Source organism: Lissotriton vulgaris, chromosome 7, assembly GCF_964263255.1.
Source record: "Lissotriton vulgaris chromosome 7, aLisVul1.2, whole genome shotgun sequence".
NCBI classification, from domain to species: Eukaryota; Metazoa; Chordata; class Amphibia; order Caudata; family Salamandridae; genus Lissotriton; species Lissotriton vulgaris.
Genome location: NC_141695.1, coordinates 1338812861 through 1338835047, shown reverse-complemented (window position 1 = coordinate 1338835047; position 22187 = coordinate 1338812861). Strand labels below are relative to the sequence as shown.

At 47.1% G+C, this 22187-nt stretch overlaps 1 long non-coding RNA gene across 1 annotated transcript in view; it reads left to right on the top strand.

Moving 5' to 3' along the window:
• The window catches only part of LOC147703650 (uncharacterized), a 1357299-nt gene that overhangs the window by 988079 nt on the left and 347033 nt on the right, over positions 1-22187 (top strand). Inside the window, exon 7 of the long non-coding RNA XR_015297375.1 lies at positions 2201-2236. This is a non-coding gene — a long non-coding RNA (uncharacterized LOC147703650). The remainder of the gene's footprint in view (positions 1-2200; positions 2237-22187) is intronic.

Here is a 22187-nt window from a genome sequence, read left to right as displayed (position 1 = left end):
CCAACTAAGTCAAAAACCAGCTAAACACTAGGCAAAAAGTTGGGGGCACCCATAGTCAAGATCTATTTGCCACCGAAGAGAACGCGCAATGTCATCAGTTCTGCGCGTTGGAATTTCCAAGGCAGCACTGGCTCGGCGACGCCTTTCGTCGCAAATGGAGTTGCGGTCTGTTGTATGTCTTTCTGCCTATACCACTTCTGCCCAGAGTGCTGAAGAAGATCAGGCGAGACCGGGCCCAAGTCATCCTTGTGGCTCCGGACTGGGCACGAAGGTACTGGTATCCCGAGCTACTCAGTATGTCAGTCGATCCCCCGGTTCGTCTGCCTCTTCAGGAGGACCTTCTGTCGCAGCAGCAGGGGACGGTCCTCCACCCGAACCTGTCCAGTCTCCACCTCCATGCTTGGAGATTGAGCGGCGACAGTTAAGGCCATTTGACTTGCCTCCTGCAGTCTGTAATGTAATTCTGGCAGCCAGGCGTCCCTCCACAAAGTCGGTATACGCTTACAGGTGGAACAGATTTGTGGCATTGTGCACAGCAAAGGCTGTGGATCCCCTTTCTGCCCCTCTTTCTGAGGTTCTTCTCTTCCTTCTTTCTCTTGCCCAGCAGGGCTCTGCTCTGGGCACTATCAAGGGCTATCTTTCTGCCCTTTTAGCCTTTCTAAGGCTGCCTGATCAACCTTCTTTGTTCAAGTCCCCTATTGTAACTCGTTTTCTGAAAGGCATCACACACATTTTCCCCCTGTTCCGTTTGTGATGCCTTAGTGGGACTTAACCTTGTTCTTACCTATCTGATGTGCGCTCCTTTTGAGCCACTTCACAACTGTCCTCTCCGCCTTCTTACTCTGAAGACTGCCTTCCTGGTTGCCATCACCTCTGCCAGGATAGTGAGTGAGCTCCAGGCTCTTTCTTCTAAACCTCCTTTCCTTTCTGTCCATCCGGACAAAGTTGTATTGCGGACTAGGCCCTCTTTCCTGCCCAAGGTTGTCACGGCCTTCCACATCGGGCAGTCTGTCACCTTGCCCACCTTCTTTCCGCCTCCGCATCCCTCAAAGGAGGAAGAGCGGCTCCACCGTCAGGATCCAAAACGTGCGCTCTCGTTCTATCTAGATCGCACACGCCAGTTCCGGGTGGATGACCAAATCTTTGTTGGTTACGTGGGCGCTAGGAAGAGACGGGCGGTGCACAAGCGGACCATCTCTCGGTGGGTCGTCTTGTGTATCAAGGCTTGTTACTCCTTGGCGAAGAAGGAACCTCCTGTTTGGCTGAGGGCCCATTCCACCCGGGCCACGGTGGCTACCACTGCCCTGGGCCGGCGAGTCCGCTTGCAGGACATCTGTCAGGCAGCTACGTGGGCCTCGCTGCACATTTTTGCAAGACTCTACTGCCTGGACAGCCAAGTCCTGAGGGATGGCTTCTTCGGCCGTTCCGTCCTCCAGGACTTTCTGGTGTGATTATTGGTTCGCAGACCCACCACCGGGGTTGGTATTGCTGGGGTATCTATTCTAAGGTAAGGAATCTAATACTAACCTGTTTCTTTCAGATGAACAAGTTACTTACCTTCGATAACGATATATCTGTAAGAAACAGTAGTTAGTATTAGATTCCTTACCGCCCCACCCATCCTCCCTGTTCTTCGAACTGATATCTAGGGTTAAGGTCATCCCCTTTCAGGGCCCTAATTTCAATGGCACCAGGGTTGGTTTTTAACATAGCTCTGCGTTTCTGGCGCGGAAAAGCTGTGTATAAGAACTAACTTCAGCGCGCGGAGGCGGCGTCTAAGTACTCCTACGACGTCATCAGGGCACCCGTGGCGGACGCGGAGCCGGGGATGACGCCTACCGACGCGCATGGGTACTGCTACTCAGAAAAATTTCCGGATCCAGTCTGACGCCTGGGGATATTCTAAGGTAAGGAATCTAATACTAACTACTGTTTCTTACCGATATATTGTTACCGAAGGTAAGTAACTTGTTCATGAGGTCTGGCTCTTATGGGTATTCTAAATGTGAGCATTTTGTAGTTAGAAAGATTATCATCCAGAAACAGCGTTACCAAAGGTAAGTAAATTGTTCTGTAGTGCATTTCTGTGTCCGCCATCGAATAACAGCCTTCTGTTTCCTAAGTTGTTCATTTAATAATTTGTCTCTTCTGCTTGCTTGTAGAATTTGTCCTAATTAAGTATTATTCATTTTATCCTCAGGTTTTAAGGGATTCAGACTATCCACTTCTCATTCTGGTAAGAAAGGCTCCTCTTTCCTATAACACATTTGGAATACTCTTAGAAGGTTTACGCACCCTGATTAGAGAAGTCAACACATTTTTTGCAGTTTCATTTTTTTACATTTGAATTAGAGTATGTGCTCTGTGTTGATTCACACACCAAGGAAAGGCAGGTATAGAACGTTGTTAGAATTTCTGATGCAAAAAAGTCACTTCTTATTCCAATGCTTCACGTGAATCAGCATTCTTAAGTGTATCTTGCTTTATTTTTATATCATTGTATTCATATTTTCATAGAGGTACTTTAGCAAATGAAGGGAAATTATTGAATTGGTATGAGAAAAGTAAAATTGTAGCAGAAAATTGCAGTAAGCTTCAAAGAGTCCAGCATCTGAAAGAAACAATTAGTTAGAGATTCTGTACCTTAGAATTACCCCCAGGTGTCAGACTGGATCTGGAAAAAAAATTGTCAGCAGTACCCCTGTGCGTCGAAAGGTGCCGTCGGTTGGCTCTGCATTCGTCCTTGGCGTCGTGGTTGCCGGGATGACGTTGCAGTAGCTGACGTACCATAAAAATATTATAAAGAGCTAAACCTACCAGTAGCCCCAATACCATTACCAAATAACCAGTCAGTTGGCAGTGAAGAAAGTTCAATCATTTGTTAAGCAAAATACTCTATAGGGGAGCCTCTCCAAACTTCACCCATCAGGTGCGCGGAGAAGACTGCTGGCTTACAGTCAAAACCAAACATATATACTTTCAGTTCAACACATGAAGTCACTTTTGGACTTGGCCCTTCTGGCAGGTTCACCCCTGAACTTTTTGCATTGAGCTCTGAGATAAGTATAGTGATTTCTGGTCTTTGCGCACTTTAGCACTGTGGGGCAGTGTAAAGTGCGTGCGCTCTCTGAGTGCGTGGGTGAGATTGGCCTGCCCTCCCATAGGAATGCATGGGGGATATGTGTGTCCATGGTAGTTCCTGATGCATGGGGAGTGCAGGTGCAAGTTTGGTATGTGCGGACTCGTGTGATTAAATGCTGCGCAATTATGTGTGCAGCGTAAATGTGCCTAGTGTGGAGGTGCCACTTCTAGAAGTTGACATGTCTGTGTAATTTATGTGAATTGACTGTCTGGCTTGTGATTGGCTGGAGCTGGCCGGTGTGCCTGGCTCCAGAAGTCCAGATGGGTCTGCCCCAGTGGTGAATGGGGAGATCTGCATGTTGATGGGAAGGAGGGGTGCACCTGGGACCTGAATAGGGCTGGGCTTCCCCTCCACAATTCTGGCTCCGCCCCCTATGGTGCGACTGATGACCCTAGCCTGTCCAGTGAATGGGGAGAGGGGCTAAGCAACAGAGTGCTCCAAAATCAGCTGCATCTGGTTTTTCCCCCACCCTGCACCCTAGAGACAAAGGGATTTAGTGTATAAAAAGAGGTATGACCTCATGTTAAATGTTCTTGTTTCCTGACTTGAATCTACCAGGGGCGTGCTGCTGCTGCTGGGGCCCAGGGGAAGGCTTGCCTCCCTGGGCCCTGCACAGCCCCTGGATGCCCTGGAGGACTTCTTTTGGACCCTCCTGCCCTTTGCACCTAGGAGGACCTTGCTGCTGGGACCGCTTTGCTCTGGGAGCCCTTCCTTGGGGGGGGGCTTGATGGTTGCTGTGCCCCAGAGCATAGTGAGCACTTCATTTTCCCTGAGGGAATTCTTTATTGCCGCCCTACAGCGCTGGGCTGCATCATGGGCTGGGATCCCCCCCCTGTTGGGCTCATCGCAGGTTCTCACCCCGCTTATGGCGATATTTTGTAGCAGGTGCACACCCTGCTTTATGCCCCAATATTCGATGGAAGCCTAGCCCTTTTATTGTGTATTTTTACTGCCGTATTTTTGATTTGCGCTGGTGCCACCCCGCTTATTTAATTATTTAAATTCGAGTGCCCACCCCGATTATGACCGCATCTTGATTTTAAAATTCCTGAGGGTGCCTACCCCTCGTTATCCCCAGAAAGTTGCAGCCGCCGCAAAACAGGAAGTCAGGCACCGTAGTACCTGACTCTGGGCGGGACTTCCGGTTTTGCAAGGAAGTCCCGCCGCCGCGGCGCTCTAAATGGAAGCTGCCCGGTCACGTCGAGGTGGCCGGCGGAAGCAGCGCCTGTTGCTGGTCCCCTCCGGGGCCCCCGTGGTAAAGAGGGAGCCCCAGGGCCGCGAGGGCAGGAGATATGCCCGAGGCGCGGAGAGTCAGAGCCGCTGTCAGCCTTCCCAGGAACCGGTGAGTGGAGCTGCACAGGGAGCACTCGTATATGTTATACATATATATATGTTATACAGCTGCGCCGCAGTGGCGGGCAGCTGCCTCAGGGGGAGAACCTGTTCCCAGGCACCATAGGGGTGCCCCTTTTTCAGAGCGGCCCCGGATGGCAGCGGGTCGCTCCAACGCTTTGCCCATTACTTCCAGAGCCAGATGGCTCCCTCGTGGGCATGTTTATGTTGAGAGCCAGATGGCTCACAGGGGCACTGTTGTGTTTAGAGCCGGGCATGGCTCCATTGATGGGGGCCAGTTCTTTTTCTTTAAGTGTGGCCTGATGACTTCAGGAGCGCTCCATGGGGACATCTTTATTTACCGAGCCCCGGGTGGCTCCAGACTGCGCATATATGTTTTCAGAGCCAGATGGCTCAGTTTGGCGCAGTTTTGTTTCTAAGGGCCAGGGAGGGCCCCTGTCGCAGTTTTTGATCCACAGCTGCCCAGCAAGTAGTGGGCAGCTGCTCCGTTTAGGTTTTCTTACTAGGGGACCTGTGTTTGTGCCCTTAGGAGTGAGTCGCACTCCTTCATCCTTACCTTGGCCATCCCCAGCTGTGCAGCACTTAGTGCCAACTGCAGCGTTTAGGCCCTGTTCTTGTCCCCCAGCTGCCCAGCAAGTAGTGGGCAGCTGCTACGTTTAGGTTCTGATAGATACATCTGCTGTGTGGATTTCTCACCTTGTGAATATCCCCCTTGCGTCAGCAACATTCGGAAATTCTTTTCGTAGCCTCGCGCCGACGTGGGTTTGGACGTCATAGAGACACGGCCTCCGCTCGCGACTCCGCTGACGTCACCGACGCCTACAATAGGCCCACGCCGGCATGATGACATCAGTTCCCATTTTTCCGCGTCGTCGACGCTAACGGTTATCGGGAATCTCTGTAGCCAACTGGTACTTTGTTGCCTTTTTGTTGCAAATTTCTGCTTCTTTGTATCCTGTCTCTTCGACGATGTCATCCAAGAAGACCGGCTTCAAGCCCTGCAGGGAGTGCGGTAAAATGATGTCTATTACCGACCCGCATGATGACTGCATCTGGTGTTTGAGTTCCGACCATGATGTGTAAGATTGTTCTTCATGTCGGAAGATGAACCCGAAGGCCCTGAGGGAGAGAGAGGCAAAACTCCTGGTTGCGAAGATGAAGGCTGGGAAAGAGAAATCGTCGAGGTCTCGTTCTCAAAGGGCGAGGTCGAAGTCGAGGGCGAGGTCGAGGTCTGGTTCTCGAGAGGGGTCGTCTTCGAGGTCGGCATCGGATCATGTTTTGAAGTCGAAGAAGAAACATAAGAAGAGGAGACATGAGTCCCGACGTCGTTCTGGTAAGGAGTCGGGCTCGAGGTCGAGGTCACCGAAGAAGGTACGTTTGAAGGTGGTTACTCTGGATGTCTCTGAGCCTGAAGGTGAGGCCTCACCTTCGGAGTCGCATGGGCGGTCTCCTACTCCGGCTCCGAATCCTTCTCCGGCTCCGAATCCTTCTCCGGCTCCGAATTCGTCTCCGGCGCCGTCCCCGGCCCGAGAAGAGGAAGAGGCTCGGGAGGATGTGGATTCTGTGCCTGTTGAAGAGCCGAATCCGATCCCTCCTCAGGACCGGCCTTTCCTGCCCCAGGCCAGGACCCTTCAGCGTTTCTTAACGCTATGTATGGCGTCTTCTCAAGGGCGTGGTACCCCTCTGGTGCACCTTCGGGTCCCATGGGTCCTTTGGCTTACAGCCTGGTAGTTCCTCACTCCTTTCCTCCGGCTCCGTTTATGCCTTACATGCCGGCTCCGACGCCGCATTGGCAATTCCCGGCTCCGCCGAAGTTTTCGACGCCGATTCCGGCGTCGCTCGCTCCTGATCGTCCTCGAGAGCATTCCTCTATGCCATCGGATTCGATACCGGCGTCGGCCCCGAATCCGACGGAGCCGCTGGTGGATCCGGCTGCAAGGCGTGTGAAGGAGAGGTCCAGAAGGGAAGCTCAACGCCTTTTGGAAGATCAAAGGTACTTGGATTCACATTCTGATGTGGAGGAAGGTGAATTGGAGGAGAACTGTTTTGAGGAGTTGGCTGATTCAGGAAGTCTTGATTTCTCTCCAGAGTGGGAGTTGCCCTCAGGCTCTGGTGCTCCTTCTAAGGATATCCAACCTTACCATCTGGTTATGAGGAAGGCTGCTGAACTTCTTCAATTGACTTTGCCAACGGTGGAGTTTAAATCCAATATCCTGACTGACTGACTGACTGACTGACTGAAGTATATGTAGAGCGCACGAATGCCGCGGCGTCTTGGCGCTAACAGATCCAGAAAAGAGAGAGGCAGAGGAGCAGGTTGATCTAGACAAAGAGCCAGGTTTTTAGATCTTTTCTGAAGCGCGTTTTAGAATTTTGGGCACGAAGAGCTGGGGGTAACGAGTTCCAGATTTTTGCTGCTTGGAATGAGAAGGACTTTCCCCCCCACCGATCTTTATTTATTCTGGGTTGGCAGACGAGGTCAAGGGTGGATGACCTCAGTACGCGCGGGGGGATGTATCGGGGCAGTAGGTTATTGAAGTTGTCGGGTCCCTTGTCGTGGAGAGATCTGTGGACCAGGCAGAGAGCTTTGAAATGTATGCGGCGCCTGACTGGGAGCCAATGTAGCTCTCGAATAGCCTTGGATGTGGGGTGTCGTCTGGGAATGTTTAGTAGGGCTCTGGCTGCCGCGTTTTGGATTGCCTGAAGTTTAGCTGGCTGTTTTTCTCCTGCTCCCAGATAGAGGGAGTTACAGTAGTCAATGCGGGATAAGACCAGGGCTCCCATTACCGTTTTCCTAAGGGTGTCTGGGATGTAGGGAAGAACTTTCCTGATCAGTTTGATGTTATGAAAGCAAGCTGAGGTCACCTGGTTCACCTGGGCTTTGCAGGAGAGTTCTTTGTCAAACAAGAAACCAAGGTTTCTGACCTTGTCTGCGGGGAGAGGGCAGGTTCCTGCTTCGGGGGGCCACCATAGGTCGTTTCAGATGGAAGTTTTGTGGCCGAACTCGATGACTTCGGTTTTATCAGTATTCAGTCTTAGGAAGTTGTTGCACATCCAGTTTTTGACCTGAGAGAGGCAGTTCCTGAATCGTTCTGCAGTGGCGTCGATAGATTGGGAGATGGACACTATGATTTGTGTGTCGTCGGCGTAAGACACCAATTGTAGGCCGTGGGATCTGATCAGAGCAGCTAGGGGAGTGACGTAAAGGTTAAAAAGGGTTGGAGACAGTGCTGAGCCTTGGGGGACTCCGCCTGGAAGAGAGAATTCAGCGGATTGCAGTCCATTCCAGACCAGTTGATTAGTTCGATTGGTTAGGAAGGAGGCAATAAGGGCCAGCGCGGAACCGGTGAAGCCGAGTGACGTGAGTCTTTTTAATAGGACGGCGTGATTCACAGTGTCGAAGGCCGCTGTGAGGTCTAAAAGTATTAGGGCGGATCGCCCACCTTCCTCCATGGTTTTGCGAATTTTTTCAGTGGCCATAATGAGGGCTGATTCTGTGGAGTGGAGGGGTCTGAAGCCGTGTTGAGACGGATCAAGTAGCTTTTTTTCCTCCACATGACGCATTATTTCCTGATTTATAGCTTTTTCCAAGATTTTTGAAGGTAGGGGCAGGCAGGAAATGGGCCGGTAGTGTATGGGTTCAAAAGGATCAAGGGATTCTTTCTTGAGGATAGGTCTAATGCAGGCCATTTTCCAGTTTTTTGGAAATTCTCCTTGGGAGATGATTTTGTTGAGCAGGGGAGTCAGGGTGTTTGCGATGGTCTCGGGAATTTGGTGAAGCACATAGGGGGGGCATGGATCCAGAGAGGAGCCGGATTTTATCTGGATTAGTAAATCATGTACTTGTTGTTTTTCAAGTGCAGGGAAGCTGGGAAAGCAGGGGGGAGTTATGTCGGTATGTCCTTCTATGTTAGGAGGTATGGTGGATACCATGGTGCTAAGGTCATCATATACTGATTGTACCTTTTCTTGGAAGAAGGTGGCCATTTTATCGACGAAACTCTGATCAGGGTAAATACTGTGTCTCGTGGGGTTTTTGTTAGGTGGGCCACGGTTTTAAAAAGTTCCCTGGAGAAATTGGCCGATTTCTGGATTTTTTCTGTGAAGTAGGCGGCCTTTGCCTGAACTATTATGGATTTGTACTCCTGTAAGGTATTTAAGTATTCAAGTTTTTTCTCACGGCTATAATCAGAGCGCCAGCTGCGTTCTGCGCGTCGGCACTTAATCTTGGCAGTTTTTACCTCAGTCGTATACCATTGGGCGGTTACGAGCCGTTTTCTGGGTTTCTTTGATTCAAGTGGGGCAAGCTCGTTCATTGCATCAGTGATCCATTGATTAAAGTTGGAAGCCCAGTCTTTACTGCTTCCGAGGTCGAATTCGGGAGAGTTATTTTCCAGAATCTCGACGAGTTGGTTGGGTTCGAGTTTTTTCCAGGGGCGGGAGGTTTCGGGGGGTAGGTAGCTTCTGCGCTGAATTGCAGAGTTTTTTATTTGTAAATTGAAGTAGATGGCGTTGTGATCTGACCAGGGTATGGGAGTAATGGATAAGATTTTGATGGAGTGGCAGTTGGAGAAGATCCCATCAAGGGTATGCCCTGCTGTGTGGGTGGGTTTGTCTATCAGTTGTTTCATGTCGAAGCTGAGAAAGTTATCAATGAGGGTGGCGGAATCTGAGTCGTTCTTTAGCTCTAGATGAAAATTGAAGTCGCCCAAGATGGTATAGAAGGCTGCATCAAAGGTGGTTTCTAAGAAAGTGAGTAGAGCTTTGGTGAAGGGAGTCCTGGGTCCGGGAGGGCGGTACACCAGCAGTCCCTCAAAAATCAAATGATTGTTTTCTTTGATCTTAAAGGACATTGCTTCTGCTTCGAGTTCAAGTTGGGGGCAGGAGGTTATTTTGAGGTGCGATCGGTGGATTATCGCTATACCTCCTCCGGTAGTTCCGGTGCGATTCAGGGATTCAACCGAGTAGCCTATGGGTGTGGCGGTGTTCCAATCTGGTCCTGAGGTCGAAGAAGCCCAGGTTTCCGTTAAGAACATGAGGTCAATGCTGTTGTCATTGAGTAAGGCTTCAATCTCATGTTTGTGTTTGGGCATAGATCTAACATTAAGAAGTATGCATTTAAGCGACCTATTTTTGTGTGTGTTAGAAGTAAAGGGGGTAGCTAGTAGAGAGTTGGTCCCACCAGGCTGTGAGGATTTGGTAGGGGGAAGTTTTGGTGGGTTATATGTGAGGCTCAGTGGAAAGGCTGGTATTTGGGTGCCACAGGAGGGGCATGTGAAGGGGCTATAGATGTTTCTGGGATCCATTTTAGTCGGTTGGTCACAGGGGCATTGATCAAGTTTATAAAGGTCAGGTTTAGAGTATTGAGGGTAGGGAAAACGGGCAGGGTTTCTGGCACTAGGCACGGAACCGGCGCGGACGGGCACAGACGGGCTTGCCTTAGGAGCGCCTTCGGCGCGCAAACGGCGCGCCCCCTGCGCTCGTCCGCTGCGCGTCCGATGATTGCACATGTTTGTAGGGGATGTGAGTTGTGGGAGGTGTGGGCGTGGCCGACCGTAGTGGGCGTGGCCTCGGGGAGTCCCCGTCAGTATCGTCACTGGCAAATTAGCAGGGGCCGCGGCAGCGTTTGATCCGCTACGCGGGAAAATTGGTCGTGGTGCAGCTGTGCACAAATGAAGGTAGGCAGCAAAGGATGATTTTAAAAATACAAACAATTTTGCTTTAAAAACAAATAACTAGCGCCTATCTCCCGGCTGTGCCTCAGGAGAGTGGAGTCTGTTTACCGTCGCGCTCTTGATCAGCGCGTTAAGTAGTTGTGGGAGGTGTGGGCATGGCCGACCGTAGTGGGCGTGGCCTCAGGGAGTCCCCGTCAGTATCGTCACTGGCAAATTATCAGGGGCCGCGGCAGCGTTTGATCCGCTACGCGGGAAAATTGGTCGTGGTGCAGCTGTGCACAAATGAAGGCAGGCAGCAAAGGATGATTTTAAAAACGGAGGTTTTGCATTCTCCGAGTTCCGTGATGGAGCCTTTGCTTCCATTTAATGATGCCTTGACGGATCCCATTATGGAGGTGTGGAAGAAACCGTTGTCGGCTCCTGCGGTTTCTAAGAGTGTTGCGAGAAGTTACAGGGTTGCACCTGAGGACCCTGCTTTTCTGTCTTCTCATCCTTCGCCAGAGAGCCTGGTCATTCAAGGTGCCTGTTCTAAGAAGAGTGTTAGTGCCTTTCCCCAGGTTCCTTGTGAAACGCAAGCGAAGAAACAAGACCAGGTTGCAAAAAAGACCTTTTCATCGGCAAGCATGGCGTTGAAGTCAACTAATGCCACTTGTCTGATGGGGAGATATGTGCATGCCCTGATGGATTCTTTGCGTGTCCTGGTTCCTAAAGTTCCTGATGCCAGCAGGAAGGATTTTGAGGAAGTGATCTCTGATACTCAGGCGGCGGCTCGCCAGGTTATTCAAAGTGGTCTGGACACTGCCGACTCTGTGGCTCGTATCATGGGCACTGCTGTCGCCACTAGGAGGTTAGCCTGGCTGAAATCCTCAGACTTTTCGGCTGATGTTCAGGCGACTTTGCTGGATCTTCCTTTTGATGGTTCTGGTCTCTTTGGGAAGAAAGCTGATGCGGCCCTTGAGAGATTTAAGGATAGCAGGGCGACAGCTAAGTCTTTAGGGCTCCAGATCAGAGGCTCTTCGACCAACAGGAGGTTCAGGGGCTTTGGTCGGTCCTTTTGGAATTTCCGGCAAGGCCAACAGCAGCAGCAGCAACAGCAGCAGCAGCAAAATTCTATGTACAGATCGTACAGGGGAAAGCAAAGAGCGCGTCCTCGTGGACGTCAGGCCTCTTCCTCCTCCACCTCTTCCAACCCCCCTGCCTCAGAAAACCAGCCCTAGATCCGCTGTTCAGGATCATGTGGCTCCGGTGGGGGGTCGGCGTACCCATTTTCTACAGGATTGGGATTCGGTTACATCAGATCTTTTGGTTCTCACTCTTGTAGAAAATGGGTATGCCCTTCCCTTTCGGGAATTCCCTCCCAATTACCCTCCTTGTCAAGGCTTTTGCACCGAGGAACATCTGTCTCTTTTGCAGGAGGAGGTGCTAACTCTGTTACGAAAGGGTGCGATAGAGGTGGTCCCAGAGCAGGAAAGGGGTCAGGGATGCTACTCCCGGTATTTCCTGATTCCCAAGAAGGATGGCAGACTACGTCCAATCCTGGATCTCAGGATCTTGAATCTCTATCTGAAGCAGGTGAAATTCAAGATGCTCACCCTTGTTCAAGTTCTTCAAGCACTGCTGGAAGGAGACTGGATGGTGTCGCTCGACTTGCAGGATGCGTATTTCCACATCCCAATCCTGAAGTCGCACAGGAAGTATCTCCGTTTTACGGTGGGATCGCAACACTACCAGTTTGCGGTCCTTCCGTTTGGTCTTACTACTGCGCCTCGAGTCTTCACCAAGGTGATGGCAGTGGTGGCAGCTCATCTCAGGAGGTCGGGGATACCTGTGTTCCCTTATTTGGACGACTGGCTGATCAAAGCGGAGTCGTCAGAGAAGGTGCTCCATCTGCAAGAGACAACTCAGTTGTTGTTCAGGTTGGGTTTTTCGATAAATGTACCCAAGTGCCCTCCCAGCGCAACCTGTTCATAGGTGCTGTACTGGACACTACTGTTTGTCGTGCATTCCCTCCTCCTCAAAGGATTCGCAAGAAGGGTGTGGTATACAGATCAACTCCACCTCTCCTCTCACCAGCCGCTCCGTCTCCGTCTCAGGGCAGACCTCCTCTCTCAGATGGAGGGGCTGGTTCTACACCCCCACCTCCAGACATTTCACCTTCATGCCTGGAGATTGAGCGGGGCAACCTGATTTCCTTTTCTCTCACGCCTGACGTGGTGGATGTCATCTTGTCAGCCAGGCGTGACTCCACTAAATCTGTCTATTCGTATAGATGGTCAAGATTTGTCACTTGGTGTGGTGAGAATAATATTGACCGTTTGAGAGCCCGTTTGTCTGATGTTCTCCGGTTTGCTCTTTCTCTGGCGCAGCAAGGGCTTGCTGTTGCCATGGTTAAGGGCTATCTTTCGGCGCTGTCGGCTTTTCTTTGTTTGCCTGACCAGCCCTCTCTTTTTAAGTCTCCTGCAGTTTTAAGGTTTTTTAAGGGCCTCATACATAAGTTCCCTCATACTCCTTTTATTGTGCCTCAGTGGGACTTGAATCTTGTCTTGACCTTTCTGATGGGTGCTCCCTTTGAGCCTCTTCATAAATGTCCTATGAGGCTTTTAACCCTTAAGGCAGTTTTCCTCTTTGCAATAACCTCGGCAAGGAGGGTGAGTGAGCTTCAAGCTCTTAGTTCCAAGCCCCCTTTCCTGACCATTCATGCTGATCAAATGGTTCTAAGGACCAGGGCTGCTTTTCTTCCTAAGGTAGTGACTCCTTTCCACCTTGGTCAATCCATTACCCTCCCTACATTTTATCCTCCCCCGCACCCTTCCAAGGAGGAGGAGAGGTTGCACCGTCTGGACTCCAAAAGGGCGGTGTCTTTTTATATGGACAGAACTAAAGACTGTCGTTTGGATGACCAGCTCTTCGTTGGATTTGCTGGCTGCAAGAGAGGAAGAGCGGTCCATAAGAGAACCTTGTCGAGATGGATCGTTCTGTGTATAAAGATCTGCTACTCTTTGGCCGGTAAGGAACCTCCAGAGGGTATTAGGGCTCATTCCACTAGAGCTTAGTCGTCAACCTCGGCATTGGCTAGAGGTGTTCCTGTTGAGGACATTTGTAGGGCGGCAACTTGGTCTTCCCTCCACACTTTTGCGAAGCATTACTGCTTGGATACCGAAGTGAGGAGGGACGGCCATTTTGCGCGTTCTGTCCTTCAGGATTTCCTGGTTTAGAAGAGTGGACACCCTCCTCCGGGAGTGGGGACTGCTGTGGGACTCTATTCACAAGGTGAGGAATCCACACAGCAGATGTATCTATCAGAAGAACAAGTTACTTACCTTCGGTAACGCTTTTTCTGGTAGATACTATATCTGCCTGTGGATTCCTCACTGACCCACCCGCCTCCCCGTTGTCCACTCTTCTTTACCAGAGTTACTGTATTGTATTGTTCATATATTGTAATGTTAAGGAGTTGTTTCATTTGCTATCTTGCACTTGCTTCACACAATGTGTGTTTCTCCTTGGCTATTGTGTATTGTGTATACTATGTATATTTCTACTGTCATTGGTCCGTCCGTGTGCCTCGATGGCACGGAAAAAAGGGCGGGACTGATGTCATCACGCCGGCGTGGGCCTATTGTAGGCGTCGGTGACGTCAGCGGAGTCGCGAGCGGAGCCGTGTCTCTATGACGTCCAAATCCACGTCGGCGCGAGGCTACGAAAAGAATTTCTGAATGTTGCTGACGCAAGGGGGATATTCACAAGGTGAGGAATCCACAGGCAGATATAGTATCTACCAGAAAAAGCGTTACCGAAGGTAAGTAACTTGTTCTTTTGGCACAGTGGCGCAACCTGACCTCAGTGCTATTTATGTACTAACTGTGATTTATGCGCTAATGTGATTTATGTGCTAATGCTTTGGGTGTTAGGAAATGTACTGCGTATACTAGGTTTTGCGCACCCTGTGTTGGATGCCTCTAGATATAATTTATGCATAGGAGGTTGTTTTACCTGCTTAGGTTTATGTTATGGAGACTGTATTTCCCTGTGTGATTTACGCCCCTAGTGTAAGGTTTTACTTAGGTGGTGAGGGTCTAATGTAGTTAGGCTGATGGGATACTGTGTATGATGGATTTCATGGCGCAGACTGTTGCAAAGTACAATGAGTTACCAGTGGTTACTGGGTGTGTTTTACCATGATTATTTGGTGCTACAATTGTTCTATGTTCTAAACGCTATTCTTACAATTCTTCTATGTTCTAAGTGCTATTCCTCCAAAGTGCTATTTTTACAAAGTGCTAGTTCTACCAAGTGCTTATTCCTGGCAGTGGTCCATGTAGCCCTATCCTGTGTACATAATCCCTTGTAAATATTGCCCGTGCCAGTTGGCACAATGTATATGGTGTGATTACTATCTGATGTGTTTTGATAATACAAAGGCTATTTTTGATATAACTTGTGTGGAGTTCCTTTTGTAGGGGGCCTGGGATGTTGTTGCTGGTGGGTGCAGGCGCAAATACTTAACTTACATTGCCTCCAGGATCAACCTTACTGCTCGTGTCACGTTGCCTACATGGTGAGCAGGGTTTATCTTTGCAGTGTAACTTCCTTGCCCTAACTAGAGTGGTGGTTTCTGCCTGGCTTTGAAGCAAGCCTCAGCCAACCAGAAATCCCATTTCTAACAGTCACCGTAAATGGAAAAACACCACTCGGCCATTGGGCCCCAAGGAAGGACCATGTATGGTACACAGGATTGGTTCAAAGCTTTACTATTTATTACTGGGAAGGTCAGGAAGGGTAACTCCCTTTCGTCCTGGTGCCCGGAAGTGTAGGCACAGCGCCTCCAGGAATGCACTTATCGCACCCAAAGCCTGATGCGACCTTGAGTCCCAGGACAAAGGGAGAACAGTTTACTTTCAGCTGCTCTTTGTAATTCAAATGAACTGGTACCGGACAACTATGGAGAGCACCACGTGATCACAGCTCATATCTGACACAGGCAGAGAAAAGATGGCGTCTGTATGATTCTCAGCCTACTCTATTAATATAGAACTGACAAACAGAATAAACCTTTTCGTACTAACTAAAGCAGATAGAGGTTATGCAATGTGCATATTAAGCATAAGAGGATATATAGATACATAATGCTAACACAATATATGTCTAATACTCCTCATGTAGGGGAAATCTAACTTTTATCCTTCAGAACGGCTCTTTTAGCATGATGTAGCTAACTAAAATTGTTTCAGTCTTCAAAAATCCCTTCATCAATCTGCATCATATCTTTTATTTCTTGTTGACCTAATTGGGCTTTTACCACTGCTGGGGAAGGGCAAGTCACAGAGGAGGTGAGTTTAGTAGCACAGTAAGAGCAGAATGCAGGCCCACATTGTATGCAAAAGCAACAGGTGAATATGATACCGACTATGCCCGCCAGTACCATCAGATTTTTCCATCCCCAGGTGGGCAACAGACCCCAAAAACAACCAGATAAGGACCAGGTACCAGTTTCTGTGTGTACTTCAGATGCCAAACAATGTAACCTTTGAATAGCCAGATGAACAGAGGGGGCGGAGTCAGGGATATATACACAACAGGAACTGCCGATCACGCGGCATGCTCCTCCTCGGTCAGCCAGAATGACGTCTAAAACCTTTTGTTTCTGAAGCGAAACGAGTCTCGTCGCTTGAAGCTCTACAGTTAAATTGGTCAATATACCTGCAGTGGTATTGATAACCCTTTCAACTACTCTGGACAGGCGTCGTACTTCCTTACTAGTGATGATGGGTCCCCAAATAGGAAATACCCCTTTTACAATGTCAATAAAATGCTGCTCGGGAGTATCTGTTTGTTCTATGTCAGTTGTATCTATCTCTCTCTTATTCCTGGTGAGTGGCAGACTCCGTTTGTCTAATCGATGATCTTTGTGATAATTAGAAGGGGCTATATAGACTGGAGGGTACAAGAAAGACAAATAACAACGGCCGACCCAGCCGCGAGGAAGCCAGGTATAAGCATTTTCTCCACAAACAAAATATACTTCTAATCGATACATCTGCCAGTGGATTCCTCACCTTGTGAATATCCCCTTGCATCAGCAACATTCAGAAATTCTTTTTGTAGCTTCGTGCCGACGTTGACGACGTCACCGAGGCACGGCATCGCGCGCGACTATGCTGACATCACCGATACCATAATAGGCCCACGCCGGCGTGATGACATCAGTTTCCTTTTTCCCGCGTCATTGACGCTAACGGTTTCGGGGAATCCCTGTAGCTGTTAGTAACTTTTTTACTGTTTTCTCTGTTTTCTTGCTTCTTTGTCTCGCTGAAGATGTCGACTAAGAAGACCGGGTTCAAGCCATGTGGAGAGTGCGGCAAAATGATGTTGATAACGGACCCGCACAAGGATTGTATCTGGTGCCTGAGTTCGGACCATGATGTCGAAGGCTGTTCTTCGTGTAAGAAGATGAACCCGAAGGCACTTCGTGAGAGGGAGACTAAACTTCTGGTGGCGAAGTTGAGAGAAAGAAAAGAAAAGAAAACTTCGAGATCGCGTTCGAGAAGGTCGAGGTCGAAGTCGAGGTCGAGGGGGAGTCAACAATGGGGGACTGCTGAAAGTACGTAACCGATAGGTGTAATTGCACTGACTTTCTCCTACCAATATGTACCCTGCTCCCTGAACACAAAATGCAGAGGTACTGTTTACTATAGGCACTGGAATTGCTCTATCATCTGTAACATTTCTTTCCTTAAATTGTTGGAAATACTGGGTAAAATTAAATTCTTCAAAATCCAGGATTTCACTTTTTAACCAGGTGATGTTTTCATGTTCAATATGCAAATTCATACACACATTCGGATCTAAAGACCCCTCCCCATCATTTCCCTTTGGGTCAAATCATTCGTGTACCTCTATATATGCTAAAATCATCTTGTAATCCTTCTCCGAATATCTTTGAGTATCTACTGTATAATGCATATACATCATTGCGATTAACCTAAACCATGCTTCACAATTTCCTAAACAAGACAGGGGCAAAGAGATACATAGATCATGTTTGTGCATAACAGAGGAGAAAAAGGTCGCAAACCCAACAGTTCGTAGTATTTATAGCACTGTGTGTTTGATGAAGCATTTCAACAAAAACATTTTTCGTATAAGTCTGACGGTGTCTTTCCTTATGTGGGGCTAAGGTATAGAATATATATTTTGGAGGCGGGGCAGTGGTTCCTAAAACAGTATGCATAGGGTGATGAAATTCTAAATATATAAACACACTCCTTAATATTATTAACAGAATCGCTATTGTGACCGCAAAGGCAATTTTACCACGCTGCGTCCAACTCAAAAAGACAGGCATATATACAGGGTGATAACGTGGTGCAAGAGGACGTTCCTCCTCTGGAACAAAATGAGCAAAAAGGTACATGCTAAGTCCAAAAATAAACTCGGGCGATGCAGTCCAACCTGCCAGAGGGTGCTTCTTTCTTGTGTCCGTCTAGAGCCTCACAAGCAGGCTCCTATCGTTCATCACACAGAAAAAAACAGAACAGACATTCATGTTGGAGTTATGTTCTCACACAACCCTTGAAGAAATCACAATCTGGGCCCCTTTTCAAATAGGAGATTCAGTCTTTCTTTCTGAACAGAGCAAAAATGTTTAAGGCTCTCAACGGGTTCAGTCCAGTGTCTCGCTCAGTACCCCAGAAATGTTTCAGACAAACCCTATTACTCAAGTCTTTCCCTATCTCCTACCATCTTCACCTGGGGTACCTTGTTTCAGTTTCAATTTATTTTATTATGATTTGGAACTCCAAGGAGTTTCAGACAAACCCTATTACTCAATTCTTTCCCTATCTCCTACCATCTTCACCTGGGGTACCTTGTTTCAGTTTCAATTTATTTTATTATGATTTGGAACTCCAAGGAGTTCCACATAAAAATAAAAAATAAAACATCATTCATACGAGTCAATGTGCAAAACGGTCAAGAGTTACAACATCAATATTGTTAAAATACATTCATTAAAAAGTAAGAAATCTCTTTTCTTCAATAATCTTTGTCACTACAATAGTCGGCATAATTCTCGTGTGGAACACTTACGGTCAGTATCAGTCTTTTCCCAATTAGAACCCCATAATGGTTATCACCCTGCGTTAACAAATTAACTGACGTTTCGAAGGTACACACAAGGAATAATATACAATTTTCAACCAATATACACATATCGATAAAACCAACACAATTAAAAACTATCTTTCTGGGGAGATGATCATGGAATAGTAGTAGCAGCAAACATCCTTATAAAGTGCATAATAGAAGTGCTAGTGCAATAAGTAAAGTGCATAATGCAAAACCATTATTATTATTTTAAAAGATATTTAAAAATTCTTTAATAAAACGAAAATTTTTAAAACATATCAATTCAGATGGGGGGAACAGTAAAAAATTACGAGCCTGTTCTGCTGTTGAGATGTTATACTGTAAAAACCCATGCCTTAAGTATCTGCGCCGTATTAAGTAGAGTGCTGGGCACACAATCAAAACGTGATTCAGATCTTAAATCCCACTATCACATAAGTGACAAAGTCTTTCATGTTTGGGGATGCCCTCCCAGGATCCTGTTACAACTCTCAAGGGGAGTAAATTTATTCGTATTAACAAAATCACTCTACGTACACCATGATTCATGTTCCATACAACATACGGCTGAGGATTTTTGACAATTGAGCTCCCTGCAATACAATCCATCCTTCCATTAGAGAGGCATAATTTCAAATCTCTTTCACGTGAAATCACATATATAGTTTTTTTAATTATATGCGTTAGTGCTGTTTTATTTAAGACTGCTGCCTCTTCGAACTCTAAACCAAAAATACTTAAAGCCTTTAAATAATTCCTAAAAATTGCACTTTTCCACATCAAGTTTGAAAAAATTTCCTTATGCAACGCTAGCCTTAATAAGTTGTCATGACCATTTATCAGAGCATTACACCACCTCAGGCAAGCCGCCATTGATAAGACATATGTTGACAGGAGGCCAAATTCGAGCCTAAGTGCCGCAATTGGTGCAGCATAACTTAAATTGCATATTTGGCGCCAAATCTTTCCTTCCACTTTCTCAAACTTTGCCCACTCACTCTCATCTATTGTTTCGCTTGCATAATTCAAAGTTGGAGGAATCTTTATTTTATATACTGCAATAGTATGCGAAAAATGTCTTTTCCCGCATTCCAGGTGCAAGCGATTAATTGCAGAGGCTTGTGAAATAGCTTTGCTTTTGCAGTGATCCAAATGTCTCTTTGCTGAGCACCTGTTTGTAAAATATTTACCTAAGTAAGGGTAAAAATTTACTACTTCCATTTTTTCCTCTCCCAAGAACCATTTCAAATTTGTTCTAACCTTGCAGCCGTTATAACGTAAAATCATCACTTTACTCTTCGAAATATTTATTTTTAAAAAGTATTCCTCAGTGTACCTAACTAATTCCGTCAGTCTTCTCTGTAACCCTATTGGGGTTAAATCCATTATTATTGTGTTGTCTGCGTGCAACAGACAACTTATTTTTAAATTACCCACTTGAGGAGGATCCCCTTTACTCTCCCCAATCCGACTCGGTAGGTCATTGATGTAGATTGAGAAGAGCAAAGGGGCCAGCAGGCACCCCTGCTTCAGCCCATTGTGAGTGGATACTTTCTTCGAGAGGCCTTGAGTACCCCCCAACAGGACCTGGGTCCATGTCGAAGAGTGGAGAGCAATTATTAATCTCAGTAGGTTTCCTGGAATCCCCATAGACACCAACTTCCTCCACAGCGTCCCTCGATCTACCCTGTCGAACGCTGTGGAGAAATCAATAAAAGCGGTATACAACGGTATTATCCGACCCACAGGGTATTTATCAATTAAAGTTTGCAGAACAGAAATGTTATCTAAAGTGCCACTGTTCTTACGGAACCCAGATTGTTCTAGGGGGATTAGATTATTTCCAAATATCCACTCTTGTAAGTGGACGAGTATACTTTTTGCGAACAGTTTCCCCGTAGCATCTAGTAGGGAAATTTGCCTAAAACTTGCCGGACAGTTTTTTGGGCCCTTCTTATATAACAGGACTATTATGCTTCCCTTCCAAGAGTAAGGGATGTTCCCGGTGTTACAACAGTGGACAAACAAAGGATGTAATAATTTTGCCCAGTCACCACAGTCCTGTTTTATTATAGCTACGGGGATGTCATCCGGCCCCATTGCCCCTGAGTTTCTTGCCCCCTTAATATATTCTTCGATTATCCCCCCCTGATGGAACTTCCACGGCACCCGCCATTATCGAGGTATTACCAACCCCCTCAAACTCTACACCTAATTGATTGGGGGCATACAATTGGGATATATATATATACACCATTCAGTTTCCGGGATCAGCATAGGTTGTGATTTTTCTCTACCGTCACAATATTTAGCTATCAAAGCCCAATATTTCCTCGTATCCCCCGATAGAGCCACTTCCCGAAGGTTAATCCATTTTTCATCTTCTGCAGCCCTACGTTCAGCTCTTATTTTTCTTTTCCAGATCTGTTTTAATCTATAAATCTCTTTCTGCCTTAGTAAACTGGGATCTCTAAATTGGGATCTAATCAGCCCGTTTATATCCTTATTTCGTTTTTTAATTTCACAGGAGATTATTACTATGGGAGCTCCTCCTATACTTTGCTTCTTACGTCCCAATTTTCTAATGGCATTCAACACTCTTTCAAATCTCTCAACCGGGTTCTCCCGAATTACACTAAAAGCAATATTCTCAAATACCCACTGGAGGTTCGGAAGTGACTTATATGACCAATACGTACGGCCATTGTTTTGAGAGTAGGTTACATTTTCATTCCTCTGGTTCCAGAGTTCAGTTTTCTCGATATTTTTAACTATGTTTACCACCAGAATATTATGATCACTCATCTTTGTGGGAAGCACCTTAAACTGTGAACATGCCCCAAACAATTGAAAAGATACTGCCATATAATCGAGTAGTGAGTGGCCATATGCCCCATGAAAGGTGAGGGCTGCAGGTGAATCCTCTGGGAATCTGCAGTTTAATAATACACGGTCAAGATTCCTAAGATTTTGCAAAAGGGAAAGGCCACGTTTATCAGCTTTTAAATTCCCCGGGAGTATAGCCTCTGGGATAGACCAAACCTCCTCCAGGTCTAGATTGGCGAAAGACGAGACAGTGCTGTTACTTATCTTTGCGTTAAAATCCCCTACTATCATCATGCATGCTCTTTCTTCAACATTACATATGCTTTGTATAAATCTGCAGATGCAGTCAACCAATGGGTTAGACGCCTTCCCTGGAGGGATGTACACATTTACCAAAAGCATACACGTTGCCTGTTCCAAATTATCTTTTCCTAATTTTAACTTTGCGCACATACAGTAATTTGACGGGTGTATATATATATAACGGGGGGCCATGCTATCTCGCAGCTTAGCAAGATAGCTAAACCCCCACTTGCGTGACCCTTTATAGATTTTTTTGCTACACAACAGTACGCATAGTAATTTTCTAACTGGAACTCTTCCCTTGCCAACGTCTCCTCAAGACAGATTATCTTGGGGGCTAGGTCTCCTAAGGAATTATGCTTATGATTCGCTTTTCCTAGCCCCGCCATATTCCACGACACAATGTTTCCCAATTGGCTACCCCCGCTCTATGGGTTTAGTGTTAGTTGTTTTTTCCCCATTCAAAGCACTTGCAATCCAGCTCCATTTTAACACCTCATCTTCCCTGTCTATTCTAAGGGCCTCTTGAACCTCGGGAACTGCAAACTTAATGTCTCTTGTGCCAGATTTCGTTCCTACTGTTATTTCTATATCTTCAAAATTTGAATTTATGTTTTCACCCTCAAACCCAGGGAATCCCTTCCCTTGCCAATGATAAAGAGTTTCTAAACTTTTAGACAATGCACATTGGGGACGTTCACTAATAAAAACATGTATTCCTCTTTTCCTGAAGCCGTCAACATTTGCCAAAATGAGAGATG